This window comes from Antechinus flavipes, chromosome 1 (genome assembly GCF_016432865.1).
Source record: "Antechinus flavipes isolate AdamAnt ecotype Samford, QLD, Australia chromosome 1, AdamAnt_v2, whole genome shotgun sequence".
Classification (NCBI taxonomy): Eukaryota; Metazoa; Chordata; class Mammalia; order Dasyuromorphia; family Dasyuridae; genus Antechinus; species Antechinus flavipes.
This window is the reverse complement of record NC_067398.1, coordinates 118,740,688-118,760,553: the sequence shown is the minus strand read 5'-3', so window position 1 is coordinate 118,760,553 and position 19,866 is coordinate 118,740,688.

The window sequence follows — 19,866 nt, the reverse complement described above, 5'->3', positions numbered from 1 at the left end:
GAAGGAAGGAAGGAAGAAAAGAAGGAAGGAAAAAAAGAAGGAAGGAAGGAAAAAAAGAAGGAAGGAAGGAAGGAAGGAAGGAAGGAAGGAAGGAAGGAAGGAAGGAAGGAAGGAAGGAAGGAAGGAAGGAAGGAGAAATTTGGCAATGTTCACTTTAAAAGATAATCACAGAAGGATGCTCTTTGATATGTTGCCTTACTGTATATAATACAAATTCTACTTTAATATACCCACAAGCTTAACAATGTATTTTTGAAGACTATTTTTCTATCACTACATGAAATAAAAGAAAATATTTTCTATCCTCCCAGTACAACTGTTTACGTATTCAATAGGTACAGTATTTTCCACTCCAAAGTTATCATAAGAATTTAAAGTAGGTCATAGTAAATATAGACACCATTTTGAGAATAAAATACTGTACCAGGACAAGACCAGAATTTAATGAAGGATAGGAAGTAAGAGGTGTAATAAAAGAAGGTTATATTATGAGTTGTTCTCAATTTTTTTTGTCACATGATATTTCTAAAGAAGCTAAGTGAAACAGATTTTAAGGACTTTCCCCAGGCCAAAAATCATACCCACCCAGAGTTTTCAAGGCAAAATACCTTCTAATACATGGGGCTTTCTAAAATAAATATGGAGAAAAATCTAGGAAGTCAATTATTTGTTTTCTGTTTAAACAACAAACAAGCAAGTTCAGTTTAGTGCTTTAAGCTGATGATTTCAAAGTCAAGTCAGGGGGCAGACTTTCTCAGACTTCTCAAGAGTTATGGGCCTTATTATTCTGGATTCCTCCCCTGTTCATACTGGCACCTCCTATTCACCTCTTCCTCGTGAAGGCATCTCTGTGCATATGAAAGCTGAATTTAGTCCGCCAAGCCTTCTCTTAGCTGTTCAAGGATAATATTACAGAGCTGAACAGTCCCCTCCAACATGGCACTCAAAATGGGAGATATGGTTCAGAGATCTGCTCCATTATCTCTAAAGAAGCTAATATTAATGGTGCTGAAGGAAATGCTAAATAATCATTGATTGGAGGTAGTATTTTCTCTATATATCAACTCCCTGAAAATGAGGTAAGCACTTTGGAAGATTTGATGAACTTATCTAGTTTCCTTAATTTACTACATGAAAACAATTTGGTGGAGGGAGAGGAGGAAGACTCATGATTTCATCAGTGCTAGAGATTACCTCCATTGATAGAGATGAGCAGCTCATCTGCCACAGCCTTAGAGGATTAGTTGGGTGAGATTGACAGGATAAGTCACATAGCTATAATGAATCAAATGAAGGACATCCACCTGACTCCAAAACTGTTCCACTATCTAGTAAAGCATGTTGCCTTTTGTCTGGAAATAGTAACTTGCCTCAAATTCTAAACTCCAGAGTGACAAGAGTCAAGTTCATTCAACTAATTTGCTACAATGCAGGAGCACCATGTGCAAGTAGAAAGTTGACCAGAAATATTTGTCAATGGTACAGACTTCCAGACTATCAACCTAATGACTTGAAAGAGGACCCCTGACTTTGGAAAGTACCATGGAGTTTCTTTTTTCCTGGAAGATGTTGCTTGAGGCAAGGTCACCTTCAAAACTTCAAAATTAATATGTACTAAACTTGTCCCATCCAAATTCATATCCCCAAGGTGAGGAAACATTTGACTACAAGTTGTAAACCAGCTTTTTTCAATTTTGGCAGGTATATAAAATATATCAAGGCTAAAGATCCAACTTGAGTTAGTGCCACTAAAAAGAATCATTAGAAAAAGCATCAATTAGGGTTCAGTTTCCACATTTTATTTACCATAATAATTTTTTAAATTTTCCCTCATCCTTTAGCAGAGACCAGGACTCTTTGTATATAGTCCAGGAAAAATAATTAAAATCATGGCATACTTAAGTTAACTCATTATTATTATTAAGCAACTATATACAAGACCCTAATGAATATGTTAACTAATTTTAACATTATTGTTAACAATTAACAATGTAATTGCTAAAAAAGATTCGTGTAGTTTCTGTTGGCTTGCCACAGATTATGTGCCAGAACTTCCTAGTTGACTTAAGAGAGTCCTCAGGTCTAAAGGGGAAAAAAAGGTGACTTTGCATTCTCAAACTTTAAAATGTTATTCCAAATAAACCACCATATATTTCTGAGTACTTCATTAGCAGTTCATGCAAACCCTTCCAAATTACAGTGTGTTTCTTCCAAAGACTTCCAAAGACTCCAACTATGGAGATTGCACATGGAATAACAGGAAGAAACCTATGCTTGCAGTTAGGTGATTCAGCCATTCAGTTCCCATAGTATTTTGGCAAATTATTTCATTTCTTTGAGTTTTGCTTTTCTCATCTAGAAAATAAGAAGTAGAACAAGATAACCTCTAAAGTCTATGACCTTAAGAAAACTTTAATATGAGCACAAAACTTTTATCCTTAGCATTCCTTGATGTTTGAGGACTCTATTCTCTCAAGTGCCTAAATCCCTTCCTAAGAGTAAATCATGGTCCTGAAGGGGATAAAGTCCCAATTTCAGGTCCTTTGATGGATTATTTATTCTGTACTATCTTTTGTTATTAATGGAAAATACTTTTTTCCCACAATGCCTAATAAAAGATTCATTTAGGAGAATGAACTGCATCTGCTTTCTGGGAGATGACTGGGCCCATAGAGCAAAGTTGGTTAGCACTCTTTCCTCAATATACCAAGATCTATCTGTCTATAATTTATCATAAGGTCCTACCATTTAAAAATATTACTTACTTATAGCAAGAACAGGTCTAATATATGAACCATTGATAAAGTGCCTTTTTTCTTTCTTTTTGAAGAACTATTTTGACATGTGAAGAAAAAGGATAAAGTTGGAAAATGGAATGTATCATAAATATATTTATAGATAGAAACCCTTAGAAGGAAAGAAAAGGGGGCCAGAAAATAGAGGAGGACAGAGGAATAGCCAGAATGATTAAAAATCATAAAGGTTAAAAAATATCCCATAAACTTCTGAAAGAGTAACCAAATGATTAAATAATTCTAGTTACTTTGGAGTTTTATGAGAAAATAATATCTCCCCTTCCACTGTATTTTAAGGAATTATTCTTGGATAGAATTTGTCTCCTTTGAGATGAGGTTTTACCTCTGTGGTTCAATGTAAAATCTTAATGTACTTTGGAATGGATTTGAATAGAGTAGTTTAGCCTGAATAGAAAGGGAAGTACATTCTCATTCGAATTTTTCATGCTGCCATAGATACAAATGATTCCTCCATTATTTCCCCTTCCCTTTTCCTAAAGGAAAGATAATCTTGAAGAGAGTCTTATATGTAACTCAGTGGGCCCTGTTAAAATTATGAATTTAATTAGAACCAGAAAGGGCCTCTGAGACCATCTAGTCCAATCCCCCTTCCTCATTTTACAATTAAAGAAACTGAGGCACAACAAAGGATAGGGAGTGACTCGGAATTAAATAAGTATCAACTTTCAGGGTCAAGATTGGAACCCAATTCCTCTGACTTCAAATCCAGCACTCGTTTCAATGCACCTTGCTTCTTCCTTTGCACAGCACTGGAGAGCCGGAGGTTGCAAAATATCATTTAGAAAGTGAACTGAACTAAAAAACAGGAGCCCTCAATTAATGCTAACTAGCTGTATGTTTGGACTCATCATGATCCCCACCTGGGTTTCAGTTACATCCCCTGTAAATGGGGAAGTATTGATCTAAGCCCTTTGAACTCTGATTTTCCAGACTTGTTTAACAATGTGCAGAACTTCAAATAAAGAAGCAAAAAGTCTGAGCATTTGCCAACATCTCTTTATTCCAGAAGCATGTAAAACATGATGGGAGACAAGAACATTCCCCAAGGGAAGACTGAGAAGACTAAGAAAACCAAAAATCATATATATTGGTGTAAGCTTTTAAAGGAGCTTATTCTCTTTCTTTGCTCTATTCTCTCCAGTGCTTGAATTGATCCCTTGGAGTAAAAGAGGTGCTCCTGCAGGGTATCAAGAAGCCTAAGAGAGTTAATGAGCCTCCTGCATCCACCTTTTTCCTAACCCTAAGGAGAACTGAGCCATTGGTTAACTTGGCCACATCAGTTACAACATCCACCAGTCTAGGTTAAATTTCATAAGTACATGCCCTTGAGTCTGCTGAGAGATCTAATCCCACCATTTGTTCCCTTTTTCTAAGGCTCACTAGAAATCCAAGATATGACAGTAATTATGAAAAGATAAGAAGTCTTTAATAGGTTAAAAATACAGAATCCCTGCCTGAGGGTTTCTGACCTAACAGAGAATTTTATTTTTAATTCTCTCATAAATATGTTTCATAAAAACTGGCATCAAGATTATACTCCTAGTAATGTGGGAGTTTGTGATGTCACTATTCATTCTCTTTAATAGAACCCATTCTAGATGAAAAGACTGGGTTACCACTAATTTCATCTCACAGTTTTCCAAGCAAGAGTTTCCTCTTCCTCACAAATCAAAGAGGAAGGAGGAACAGCTGCTAGAATAATGGAAAGCTGATTTTTGGTCTGGGACACTCACAGCATTTATTTCAACAAAGATAATGTAAACTATAAGATATTTGCCATGGTGAAATTAGCATCTCCCAGTATTCCAGAGAGTGAGACTACGTTACACAGAATTGCCCTTTAGGCTCAAGTTTGATAGGACAATCAAACCTAGGACATTTTCTGAATTTGTGTGGAAGGCAAATGTTCTTCTTAGTGTTACTGTTTCGATCTACATTATCGTCTTCGATTCAAGGTGAAGAACATAAACTACATGTAGCAAATGGAAAAATGAAATTGACTGATCTGATCATTGTAGATGTTTGCAGGGAGTGTTAATTTATACTAATCAATCAACAGCCTATCATTTCAAATTCATTTTCTACATGTTGTAAAGTGATAAATTTTATTGCTCTGCTTCTACACACTTCAGTTTCTGAGATTGTGATATAAGCAGTTCAGAAAAAAATGGTCAAACAAACTTCCACCTTTCTAAACTGTTCAAGATCTATTCTGTGGGGCTTTTTTCTGTGTAACGTCCACAAGAATCTGAAATAACAGTTTTTTAAATTACATGTAATCTGAAAAATCTAAAAGGCAAAAATACCTCTGAAAAGAATAGTAATTTGTTTTATAAAATACAAAATAAATAACTTTAAAATTTTTTAAAGGAACTACCTCCCCTTTATGTCCTAATGTCTTTATTTCTGATTAAGCTGCTTACATTAGGCAAAGTAATATTTTTATGCTTTGACTTTTCTTAGTGGTGTATTTGCCGTATTTGCTGTATACAACTCCTAGCTTTAAGAATCACAATTATATAAGATTTAAATTGCTCCAAGTGGTCCCAAGCTATAGATGTCATTAAAATGTTGCCACCTTTACCTTGCATAGCTCATCTCAAAACATGGCAGAAATTAATCATTTAATAACTGTAACAAGCTAGCCATCTATAGTTACAATATCAAAGTGTTTATGTATATTTAGAGCAAATCTGCAATAAAGAAAGTGTAATCATTATATATTTCTGTTGAAATAGTGAATGTAGTAAATGTTTTTATTTTGTCTATAAAAGTAGAAAATGCAATTGTATTGCTGATTTAAAAGTATTTTTAATTGTTTAAAGCATAGTCCTGCAATTGTTTAAAAGCTAACACAGCTTTGCCTTCTGGGCCTCTAATGATATGTAAACATTGTCCACATTATGAGGTCCTGCTTCTGTGTTAATCATTCATTTGAAACAATTTAAGAGTCTTATGTGGAAACCAAAGCAACCTAGAACCAGCTTGTTGGAAAATGCATGTCCTCTGTGAAGCCATATTGAAATGAAGAATATGTAATAACATAAGGGTCCGTGTTTTCAAAGCTACCACTCACTACCTCTGCTTTATTTTTTTTTCCTAGAAAATGTCAAACAACAGCCTCCTGTGTTCAATGGCAAATTAGAATGAATTATTGCATTAGTTTACTCAGTCCTCTTTTTGTAATGCACAAATATCCCTTCCAACTCACTACTGATAGTTTACTATTGTGATGATAAAAGGCTTGCCAACTGAATAGGACAGGAAGGAATATATACACACATACATGTATATATGTATATATATTCTGTTGACTTAGAAAAATAATTGGGAGTAAAACTCATTAGGATCACTTCAATTGCTATTAATTTTTGTCATGATATACTTTAACATTGTCCACATTTTGAGTTCCATTTATTTGAGAAAGTAGGCTCTTCCTTTATAATCTTTACTGTGACTAATTTTCCCTTTTTATCTTCTTTACACCTCTGGAGAATTTCTAGTCCCAAGATTAATTATCTACAATACTCTAATTTTACATTCCATTTTTAATTATACAAAAGTCTGGTCAGAATACACTTGTGCTTTCTCCTTCCCATCTCCCCGCCAACCACATTTCAGTTATGAGCAGACTTAATATGGCCTTCTCCAATTTAGAGTCATTACAAGAACATAGAGATCATTTATCATCACTATTTTTTTTGCCAATTACTTAAACACCCCAAATATAGTGATAACAGTAAAGAAAATAAGTCATTCTTGACAGCAGAATATTTTCTTCAACTTGCCTTCTCTTGGCAACATAGAGAAAAAGATAGAATAGCTGGTAACTCCTAAAACCCCCATCTTAGAATACCTACCTGAAGATATTTCTTGAGAAAAGAGAGTATACGTGGGATGGATTTCCCCCAAAGTTAAACTGCAGTAGTCTTTTTAGCCTCCTTTTTCTCCCTATCATTTTATCAAGGTATGATTCTAGCAAGTTAAGATTTGTTTTGGTGTGTGGGTGTGTGTGTGTGTGTGTGTGTGTGTGTGTGTGTGTGTGTGTACTCTCAACAAAACCAGAAACAAATATTAAGAAAGAAAAGGTATCCAACTGAACAAAAGGCACAGCTCTAGTATTAACTTGCTACTTTGCCAAAATATTGTCTTGCTGATTTGTAGACCCACTCTAAGTAACGACTAAAAGGCTTGATCGTCTTACTTTTAAGGGTTGTCAATATTAAACTCCCTTGCTGGTTATTGACAGGGATCTTGAAAATAGGCCAAAAGAGTTGGCCCACAAATCCTAGTTGGCTTTGCTTTTAATTCTCCATTTTTGCATCTCATAGACCTCAGAAAACTTTCTTGCATGAATACAAGTGGCTGAAGTTTTGTCTCTTCAAATGAATTCAGGTCCTTAAGTGTTTATCCTTTTTCTTTAAGCTTCATCCCTGTCCAACTGGCGTCTCATCTTTTTAATCTAGCAATATTTGTAACTCAGTTACAAATAATGAGTGATGGATGAACCACAGTGGCTCAGTCACCCAGTTTATATCATGCAACCTCCTAATAACAATGGCCTGCTCTCATCTTGCTAGAAGCCAAGTTGAAACTTAATTCAAACCAATGTCTTTAAATCCTGAGTGAAATTCTTAATTCATTTCTCTCTATAAGGATACCCAAGCCTTTTTGGTGAAGTTGAGTTACATTTTTCCTTACATCAAAGGCTTGAAATCATCCAGGAACAGAGATCAAGGAGAGAAGAAAAAAATATGTATATTAATACATATATATAATATACAGAAGTATATTAATAGCAAAGAACAGGTAGAGAAGAAAGTAAATGGTAGGATATAAATGGATGTTGGGGAATGGGAAAGGGTAAGAAGTATTGTTTGAGAAGTTCAGAGCAAAGGTGAAGCTGTTACTTATCATTGTACTCTCCTCTCCCTTGGGAATCCCAGCAAAGATCAAGGATTGGGGAGATATTCAGAAAAAAACTGTTTAGAGATCCCAACCTTAGAAAGGCTTCAACAGTAACTAGTATATCCAGATCTGCCAGTTAGAAAACCTTTGCCTTAGGTAGTATATTCCTGAAAGTTAAAGTGAACATTCCCAAACATTACTTGGAATACCAGCTGACTTTTACCAACAATGATTTCTCCCACTCTTATCTGCTGATATAAAATGTTAAGTGTTTTTTTTTTCTTTTTCAATCAGGTTTGCATTGGGGGGAGGGGGGAAGTATACTAACAAACTGACTTGAAGCACAGACAATTTTTTTGAATGGGACACATTTTTTATGAAAAGGCTGGGGGACATCAGTCAAATAAAAATATATATGTACATTGGTTGGTGAACATTGGAATAAGAAAACAGGTGCTCAGGAATCTTTATTACTGTATTTATAAATGTGTTTGAAAAGAAATTATGTCAGTTATATTTTTAAGGTGACACATCTGCTCCATTTAAATTATTAAGACAATAGTGGTAGCTTTAATGACATTGTCAATAGTCTTATTCACATGATCAATATTGTTCCTTGATGATGTAATGATGCATTTTCCAATCCTTTTCCAGTGCAGCTGCTTTTGCAATGGTAGTAATGCTTAGTGAGATTGATTAATAAATTATTTCCTGAGCAAAGATTTTTTCAGGAGAGTTTTATTTTCTTTGGGTTTTGCCCATTGCAAAATCTGATATTGTGTTGCTATTTATTCCTCAACTAGATTATTAGAACATATATCTAAAATTATATTTTTAAAAATTTGATTAAAAAATACATAAAAAACAGATCAGGGTAAGTCATCAACAACTTATTAAATACCTACTATATACCAAATGCATTGTACTAGTTGCTGGGGATAAAAGAAGAGATAAAAAACATTCCTTGCTCTAAAGAAGCTCATGTTCTAACGGGGAAGGCAAAATGCAAACAACTATATACAAACAAGATATACACAGAATAAATTGAAAATAGTATCACAAGGATGACATTAGGATTGTGGGGCACCAAGGAAGGCTTCTTGCAGAATGTAGGATTTTATCTGAGATTCAAAGAACTCTGAGGAATCCAAGAAGCAAACTCAAAGAGTTCAGGAACTGGTGATGGACTGAACATGCACAAAGTTAGGAGATGGAGTATCTTGTGAAAGAAACAGCAGCCACTGAATCATAAAATACATGAAGAGGAGTATGGCATAAGAAAACTGTCAAGGTAAAAGGTAGGTTATGAAGGGCTTTAAAATTCTAACAGAGGGTTTCATATTTGATCCTGAATGTAATAGATAGCCACTGGGATTACCAAATAAGTGACTGATATGGTCAGACCTGAACTTTAGGAGGATCAGCTTGATAAATGAGTAGAAGATGAACTGGAATGGAGAAAGTCTTGAGGCTGAAAGAACAATCCGCTGGCTATCATAAATTCCAGGCATGGGGTTTTGAAAGCCTACACGTGGAAGCTGTGTCAGAGTATAGAAGGAGGTTTATATGTGTGTGAGAAAAAGAGGGGAGGAGGAGGAAGAGGAAGAAGAGGGGAGAGAAAAAGAGAGAGAGAGAGAGAGAGAGAAAGAGAGAGAGAAAGAGAGAGAGAGAGAGAGAGAGAGAGAGAGAGAGAGAGAGATTTAGAAGGTAGAAGCAATACTACTTAATGGCTGATTGAATAAGGATGAGAAAGAGTGTGAGTAATCCAGGGATTCATCCAAATATTAAGCCTAAACAATTGCAAAGATGGCAGTTCCCTCGACAGTAATAAAGAAATTAGAAAGAGAGAAGGATAGAAAGAGGGGGTGTATATGAGAGATATATTGAAGGTAGAAATGATAGAACTCAACAATAAATTATATGTGGAGGTTAAGAAAGAAAGGCATTGGAGGATGACAACTAAGTTGCAAATCGGAATGGCTTGAGAGAATGATGATTTCCTCAATAGTAAAGAGAAAATTAGGATAAAGAAATAATAAATCCATTGTGGACATGTTGAGTTTAAGTTGTCTTCACATACATACATGTATACACACAACACACACACACACACACACACACACACATATATATATACCATTTGTGTAAAGCACTAGTTGTTGGGTATCCTTGCTCCCAATTTCAATGTTTCTTGGATTTTACTTTTTCATTCATACTAACTCTAAGATTTCCTTCTGTTTTTCAAAATTCAAAACCAATTTACTTATCTGACTTTTAACATAACCCACCTTCCTCCTTCCCACTCATCATCCTCACCATCCATTTGCCAGAATCAAACTCTCACCAATCATAGACTCTCAGAAGCCAAAAAGTCCATCTCCTGCTTGACTCAGAATCCTCTCTATAATTTAAGTGATTAGTAGTAATCTAAAATTTAAAGTGACTAGTAGGTTTTTCTTAAAGATATCAAAACACCTGCAAGCCATGGCTACAATCATCTTTCCTCAGCTTCATCTCTCTGCATGAATTGAAAGAGAAATTCCCCAGCCTAAGATCCTGGTCATCCTCTTTTAAAGTTCCCATTACAATACTCAGTGATAAAAGTTTCACCTTTCTCTACTCTCCACTTTGAGAAATCTCCTTCCTCAAACTTAAAACTATATGTACAAGTTTTCTTCTTTTTTAAATTTTGTTTTATTTTAGATCCATTCAATAAATATTGACTGAGTGCCTACTATAGACAATGTGTCAAGCACTGAGGGAGTGGATATACAAAGATTAATTAGAATAAGAGCTTTCATTTATAGAGCACTTTACAAATAAAATTTTCACTTAAGTTGTTTCACTGAGTCTTACAAAAACCCTGAGATGAGTAGTTCAAGTTTTATAATTCACTTTTTGCAGATGTATGGGTCTCACTTAAGACAGATGTTCTTTTCTCCCTGACTCACACTTGGTCCTTGACCTTCAAAGAACTTAGGGATCTAGTACTTCCAGGAATTGTAATTCCACTGGGAGAGGATAGGGTAGGAGCAGGAGAGAAAACAGTCCCTTTCCCACTAATGTAGATCAGAACTCTTCCGTACCTTGAATCACTGAAAAAGTCATCATTTAACAGCAGATTTGGAGAGAAGCCTCTTTGAACATGTCCTTCAGGCCTCCAGGGATAAGCCTACAGTCCATTGCCCGTCCTGAACTGAAACCTGTACAGTTTGGTCAGAGCTAGTGCTCTACTGGCATCACCTTCAAGAATCCAACATCGACTCCATCCCATGTGAAGCATCAGAACAGTAAACAATTAGTGAACAAGAAATCTAGTCAAAAGGTTGGGAATGGGGATATAATAACAGCCACATTTATATAGTACCTACTATGTGCCAGCTCTGCACTAAGTGCTTTACAAATATGCCTTGATCCTTACAACTAGGAACCAGGTGCTAATTTTCACTATGGGTAATTAATTGCACTACCGGTAAAATGGGTAATTATACCCATTTTATAATCGAGGAAACTGAACAAATAGAGATTAAATTGCTCACCCAACTAGTAAACATCTGAGGTGCATTTGAACTCAGATCTTCCTGGCTCCAAACATTCTACCCACTAAGCCATCCACCTACTCATAAAATAATATATATATTTTTAAATAATGCATTCGATTCAACAATTCAGGATATTTTTTCTATGATGTGCAAGCCATATGGATGAATGTATAGAGAGGAACAGAATATCATTCTTCCTTTTTCAAATTTGAATAAGGGTCAGGTAGTTCAAATAAATCATGTTTTGTGTATGTAACTTGAAGGCATTTTAAAGGCAATAATTATGGCCATGGTATCAAGGAACACATCAAGAGATTCTGTTGATCTGAATCCCCTGCAATGGGGACCCATTTGATTTAATTTAAAACTATTCAACAATCATTTATTAATCAACTTATTTCTTTTTTTTTTACACATGTGCAACTTAGATCTTTTCAGTTTTATTTTATATGATTCTTTTTACACAAAATCCATTCTAGTCAAATTGCCCCAGTACTTGTTCCCTACTTTTAAAATTTCGTCTTCTTCCTCTACATCTTTGCAAAACTGGTATACCATGTCTGGAATGTACCTCCATCTCCCCTCTATCTCTTGGAATCTCAAGCTTTCTTTTTTTTTTAATAACTTTTTATTGATAGAACGCATGCCAGAGTAATTTTTTACAGCATTATCCCTTGCATTCACTTCTGTTCCGATTTTTCCCCTCCCTCCCTCCACCCCTTCCCCCAGATGGCAAGAGTCCTTTACATGTTGAATGGGTTGCAGTATATCCTAGATACAATACATGTGTGCAGAACCGAACAGTTTCAAACAGGGAGAATTGAATTCAGAAGGTATAAATAACCCGGGAAGAAAAACAAAAATGCAAGCAGTTTATATTCATTTCCCAGTGTTCTTTCTCTGGGTGTAGCTGCTTCTGTCCATCTTTGATCAATTAAGGCTCTCTTTATCGAAGAGAATCAACTTATTTCTAAAGCCTGCTTCTGAAGCTAGCAGTGTGACCCTGGACAAGTTAGTTAATAGCTCTGTTCCTCAGTGTCATCATATGATAACTTTGGTTGCTTCAGGTTGTTGACCCATGTACTAGACCTTCACATACATGGTGCTTTGCTAACCCAGAAAGATCCCCACCTTAGACTTTCGCTAAAGAGACTCTAGTCTGTCTTTTTTATACCACTCCCGTTTGCATTGCCATCCTTCAGAAAATAGCAACCCACATCCATGAAGTGCTTTATTTAATGCAGCATCAGAGAAACACATATCCCCTTTTTCCATGAGTGACTGAAAAGAAATCCCAACTCTGAGGATTTTTTATTTTTTATTTTTTTAAATCAACACCTACTCAAACCCACAGCTAAAGAGACTTCACTAACATGTTTAATTTTACCAGGCAGCCAAGGGTATGCATTAGTTCAAAATAAATGATAAAATCAAATAGATAAATAAATAAATAAATAAATAAATGGATAAATAAATGAATGAATGAATGAATAAACATTTATTAGGTGCTAAGTGCCAGATATGGTTCTAAGCACCAGAAATATAAATGCAAGCCAAAAAGCTTTCCTTGCCTTCAAGAAACTTATATACTAATAGAGGAAAACAACATTTAAATGCAGTCAGTAATGGCCAGGGGATTGTTATGGATAAGTATAACAGAGGAAATGGGGGTTAGAGCTATAGAATAAATCATTATCATGTCCTTTCCATAAATGGTAAGATTGATTTGATCACTACGACATTTAATCAAGTGAAAAAAATGAATTTAAAAAATCACTTTAACACTCTCTATGCATCTGTAGGGTATATTCTTTTCTAGGTAGCCATAGTATTAGTTGATAGGGCACTCACACAGAGAACTTGTATGAGCAACAAATATATAGTCATAGAATAAGCATGAAAGGACATATGCCAGAAACCAGTGTGGACCCAGTACACAGGAAGGCTATACATGGAGAAATACATGTGTCCAGGACACAAAGATATAGAGCCAGAGCCAGACCCCTGGCTAGTGCTCTTTGGGTAGCTAGCTACCCTAGAAATATCTTATATATATCTTACATAATATAAATATCTTATACTATTTAACATTTTATATTGTTATTCGGTCATTTTCAGTCATGTGCAGTTCTTTTTTACCCCATTTGGGGTTTCCTTGGCAAAAATAGAGGAGTTTGCCATTTCCTTCTTCAGCTCATTTTACAGATGGGAAACTGAGGCACAGAGGGTTAAGTGTCTTGCCTGGGTCACACAGTTAGTAAGTGTGAAGGCCAGATTTTAACTCAGGAAAATGTCTTCTTAATTCCAGGTCCACCACTCCAGCCACTGAGCTATCCCCTTATAGCTATCCTCTCATCCCAAAATCCAAATAGAAAACTGTCTCCCTACCTCCTCTCAACTTTCCCAAAAAAAAAAAAAAAACAGCAGTAACTCTGTGGATGCTAGAGCTGAGGTCACTTCCCTCGCAAGATCTCCTCTGAATGGCCTGAAAATTAAACTAAACAAGTACAAAAATGAAGTATGTAAGACAAAGTCTTTGCTTTTTACCTTCCCGATCTAGAGTCCTTTCTTTATTATGTACATCCGCCAGCAGCAAAGCCCTAGAATTTTGTGCTATGTTCTGTCCAGTATAAAACCTGACTATCCCTAACATACAATACCTTCCTTGCAACCTTTCCAACTAGGGAGTAAAGTATTATTATCCCTATTTTATAGATGAAAAAACTGAGGTGCAGAATTTTACCAGTGTTGCACAGCTAGCAAATATCAGAATTAGAATTTAAAGCCAAGTTCTGCTATAAAACTAATGTTCTTTCCATTATACCACACCGCTGAATAATGCCCATGGAGAGTATATAGATAAAATATTATTATCCCCTTTTTACAGAGAGATAAACTGAGTGAGTTCAAGCCACAAGCCTATAGACTCACAGCTAATAAATGGCAGAGCTGCTTCCAGAACTCAGGGCTTCTGACCCCAAGTCCAGTGACTGTCTTTCTGGCCAAGTAAATAAATGACTTTTCTTTTCTGTTGTAACTTTTTCCTTTCCCTTTTGAGCCTGGCTGGTTGTCAAAGTCTTTTGATGTCTAAAGTCCCCTTTAGCAAAAAGCACTAGAATCAAAAGAACCCGAAAAACCCTTTGCTCCAGTGAGTGTGACCACTTCAACCTTTCATCCCACTCCCTTTAATAGCTGGGAGAAAGAGGAGTAATGGAAGGTAGTGAAGAGAAGTAGGGGAACCTTAGACTTGGAGACAAATAGGGTTAAACTATGGTTACTGATCAAACAACTCAACACCTTTGTAGCTTTTTTCTATTCTAACTTTCTTCATTGATTTTTACTGTTGCTAAAGTAAAATAATGCACCTTCTTATCACCTCTCAATGGAATTTAAGGGAAAATATTTTTGGTCCCTCGCTAAGAAAAACAAGAAAATTCAAATTAATCCCCCAGATTCTGAGAACTGGTGGTAGATATAGCAGAGAGTATTATCACAGTGCAACTGGGATAATTCTAGTATATCAGGAAATAAAAAAATTCTAAGTTGGAATTTAGCAATAAATTCTTTCTCCTTTTACCCCTGAAGCACTGGATTTATTGTTGACAATGCTGGTTATTTATCCCTCTTGTGATCAATAAGTAGCCTTTTCTACACTATATACTGGTACCCCATCTTTTGAGCCCCACCCAAAAGATATGGTCCTGGAGCAATGACTGAGAGAGATGTCTACTGGGGATCGGTTTTTCCAGCAGTCCCTAACTTCCCATGGACAGAAGACCTGACCTGAGGACAAATTACACAGATAGTGTACACTGACTCAGACCTTGGGAAAGGGCAGGAAAGGTGAGTGGGAAGGACAAAGCAGAAGCCAAAACACAGATGGCAAAGTTTAGTTAGCAGGAGCAGTGATAAATCCTGAGATGAGTTTCTAAGCTCCAAATATGAAGTTTGTCTTTGGTGAATCAACACGACTGATTAGCATGCAGGGACAAAGAGATATGGTCACATGCCTTTCCCTTTTCCCTTTTAAAATGTGTTGCATTTTCTCTGCTCACTTTAAACTCCAGTTACTCTCTGGGCTGGACTCAAACAATCATTGACATTGGTTTTAAATGTTAAATTTATTGAGCCATTAAATGTGACAAAATTGTTAATCAAAACTAAAAATGTTTGAAGTAACTTTACTTAAAGTTGATACATATAGAACTTGAGAAAAATGGAAGAATCACTTGATTTTAAAATGAAACATTTGCTTCTGAATGAAGATGTGGTAAAAACAATTAGGGCAGCCAAAATTGGATGCTAAGAGACTGGCTAAAGGATAGCCTTAGTTTTAAAAATAGGAACTAATAGTAACCTCAGAATACAAGTGATCAAAGAGCAGACATTTTTTTTTTTTTACTGGAAAGAGCCATTTAGTATTCTGATTTACTTAGAAAGGAAAAGCCATATCTTTGAGGGGATGGAGCTGATTAGGAAGTTCCCACCAAGCATAAGTGGAAGGGAGGAGTTGAAGTAGAAGGAAGGTAGTGAGTTGTCAAAGGATGTTCAAGAAGTTTCTCTGGACCAGGTAATAATTTATAGCTCGACCTGCTTTCCCACTAATGTGACCTAGTGGATTATACACATATAGAATGTCTTTTAAAAAATATGATATAACAAAAAAAATTAATTTCTGAACATGCCTAATGGAAACAGTTAAGAACTTCTTTGCCTATCTTTGATAATATAATTATCAATTGACCATTATATTCTAGTTAATTGGATTGAAGAAAGAAGAGCATAAAAGCATTATCCTTCCCCTACCCTTTCCCTAGTAAGCTGAATCTAGTATAAGTGTTAAGAAAGTGGATAATAATGAATGTCATTTCACTGGATATAGGAGTCTACTTTCTGTTATTAATAGAACTGGATCTCCTTAATTCAAAACTGATTTGTTCTTTATAAAGAACCAATATCACCATTGAGCCTCAAACTCGGCATAATTTGAAATGCAGATAGGATTTGGCCTCTGATAATTGATAAGGAGAAATTATCCTTAGGAATTATTCTGGCAAGAAGAAAGAAAATTATAAATGACCTGACTACATCAAAGTCAAGTTCTCAGATACATAGAGCTCACTCTCTCTTTGAACCTTTTATCAGTAGGCAAAATAGCAGAAAGAAACACTCTACACTTTTTTTACAATTAGGGAAATAAGCTTCAGCATACACCCTTTTCCTTCTTCCTGTTGTTCCTCTTCTCTATGACTTGGAAGGCTGTGTCTTCATGTCACAGAAAGCCAACTTCCTAAGAGAAGTAATCCAGTTTCATGCTATTTGCCAGTAGACCTTGACTGAGACTTGTTTGAAAGAATTATTATCTACAATTTACAGGATTTAAATGTTTGTATTGAGCTAGAAATTTAGTGTACTTGTTATTCCTTTTTACAAATCTCCCTCTTTCATGAGAAAGTGCTTCTGCTTAATCAGTGGTCAGCACCTAGCCATCCACTGAGTGTAGATCCCAAATTACTGGTTGTAAAGAGAAGAGTATTCCCTTCCTTGAGGAATAGTCTAGGTGATAACATAAAGATCAAGTCTAGGAAATTATCTAATAATTGAGGGAGTAGGAGTGGTAAGAAGACATTAGATTTAGCCTAGGATCTGATTTAGAATTCTGGCTCTTATATGTACTCTTTCTGGGATCTCAGGCAAGCCATCTCTCTCAGCCTTAGTTTCCTCAGATGTAAACTAAAAGTATCACACTGGATAACCTTGAAGGCTGTTTCCATTTCTAAATCTATGATCTATAATCTGTGAACTTATAAGGCTGAACACTCACCAAACCAAATTTGGTCCAAAATATCCACGATCACAAACCAAAACATGGGCAAAAGTTAAAATAGTTATGTCTACATTATAAACAGAAAAGGAAACATAAGGAGATTAAAAAAATAAAACAAAAAAAAAGCTCCCCAGTAACTGGACAAACTATGGGGCTGTAATTTTTATTAAGACTTTCAGTATATTAGAGGCTTATGGGTAATATGTTAATTTATAGGAATTTCACATGTGCAAGAATATTTGTGGCAGCCCTTTTTGCAGTGGCTAGAAGCTGGAAATTGAATGGATGCCCATCAATTGGAGAATGGCTGAGTAAATTATTGTATATAAATGTTATGGAATATTACTCTTCTGTAAGAAATGACCAGGAGAATAAATACAGAAAGGCCTGGAGAGACTTACATTCCATTTGACTTCTGCCCCTGATAACAGAGTTCCTCAAGACCTTAAAAAACATGCTTCCTTTTTCATGCCTGAATTCACTACAAGCTGTCTATCTGGCAGAATTGCTTGACAAAAACAATTCATCAGCAATATCCTAAAGCTTGCTTAGTATTGCATTTAATATTTCAATAGACTGATTTGGTTCTGATTTGCTGCGTTTGGCATGTATCAGAACTCTAGATCTTGGCTTTTTAAACAGATCCTTATAATGTGAGCTTTTCTCTTACTCATATTCAAGTGGCTGGATTTAGACTATTTGATTTACTATTCCTAATTTCAAATTCTACTAGTCGCCTTTCCAGTGTTTTATTGATTCATTATCGATAAAAAAATAGTTATTTGATGGTAGACCACAATAACCAAATTTGGTCTTCCTCACGAAACGAAAAGCCAATGCCTGTGATACACTGAATATACTACTGAATTTTTTTATGTGTCCATTAGTTTTGCTGAACTTGTTTTTATTTTTGTTCTTTGTTATTGAGATGGCTCTCTGGGCAGTTGGTTAACAAACAGAATGGGCCATTTGGGATGTATTCTGTTTTTTTTTTTTTAATTTTGATTAACTAGTAGCAAGTACTAGCACAGGCTCTGCAAAAATTATTGAAAGAAGATCTGGGGGCAAAAGAGCAAAGTTCATTTAAAGTCTGTGGACTCTTCTGACACATACTGAATTTAGCATATAAAGCTATTTATTTCATCTAAATTGTTCTTTCACATTAGCCAAGTAATTTTTTCTAAAATTAAGACTAAACTGTGTTATCAATCTGGGAGAAGACAAAGTTTCTAGCCAAAACAGGAATAATTTGCTATTTACATTCATACTGAACCATCAGAACCCAAACCATGACCAAGTGAGACTCGGGCTAGGACCTATTGTTGGCCTATCAATGAGAGCCAAAGTGATTTGGATTTAAGGCATGGTCCTTAAAAAGAAATCTACCTGGTAAATTCCAAGATGTCTTGCAATATTTCAATGATCAAAATTTATATTCATCTGGGCAGAATACATGAATTTTAAGGGTATTGTTCCCTGTGTGGACAGAGGGAGAGGAGGAAGGGAGACAAGGAAGGAAGGAAGGAAAGATGAGACAAGGAAAGTAAAGGAAAGGAAGAGTGGCTAGATGAACCATGAAAGATCTCATGCACAAGATTTTTTAAAGCATGGGATGAACCTTGAAAGAGACCAAGGATTTCAAAAGGCAGAAGTTGTAAGGAAATAGAAGGTCTTTTATTTCCCATCTCTATGAATCTTCAGCAGCTGTTTTGATGTCTGGAATACACTTCCAGGAATGAAAGAAGGAAGGAAAAGGAAGAAAAATAAGAAGGAAGGAAGGAAAAAGAAAAGGAAGAAAAAGAGGGAGGAAGGAAGGAAAGAAGGAAAGAAGGGAAGGAAGAAGGGGAAAGAGGGAAGGAAGGTGGAAAATAAAAAGGGAAGGAAGAGAGAAAAAATGAAGGAAGAGAAGGAAAAAAGAAAGGAAGGAAAAGAAAGAAATGAATAAAAGAGAGAGAGGGAAAGGAAGAGAGGAAAGAAGGGAAGAAGGAAGGAAAGAAGGAAAGGAAAGAGAGGAGGAGGAAAGGAGCATTTATTTCACACCTAATACATGCTAGGCAATGTATTAAATACTTTACAAATATTATCTAAAAAGTCCACCTCTTCTCCTTGCATATTTCCATAAAGTTTACCATCAATACTCTTGTTAAGTTATTCTCCGTATAGATACTGTGGTTTTACATTATATACATATTTGTGCCTAATGATAGCCATCTCTAGGGATAAAAAAAAAAGAAAATGGGACAATAATTTTATTAGGTATTGAAAAGGAAAAGCAAGTTGTATATAATAGATTGCAGTTTCATGTACAATCCTCTTTTTTCTATTCTACTTTGTTAGGGAAATTCTTCTTTTATTTCCTAAGTTCAGAATTTTGAATTTTAAAAAAATAATTTATAAAGAAGAAAAAAACAAGCATATGAGTTGGTAGTTTATACTTTTCTCAATTATCTCTTTTTTTGTTAATGATGTCATCTACTAATGACTTTTCCCAGTCATTTGGTGTTTTCCCCACTCTGTTCTGCTATTCTTCTTTTGTTTTCCAGCAACTGGTAGAGCCCAGACTCAAAGAAGAACTCTCCCTATAAAGCAGAATCCAAACTATCCTGGCTTTTTCGTTTTTCTCTCCCAAGGAGCTCCTTGGACAGCCTCTCTGCAGCCTCCCATGTTTGCACAGAGGAGGAGATGGTACTGTGCCAGGCTCCTCCCCTTCTCTCCTTCTTTCTCTCCCTTGCCCTCTCTCCTCTTCTATCCAATCCTAAATCTCAAAGTTCAA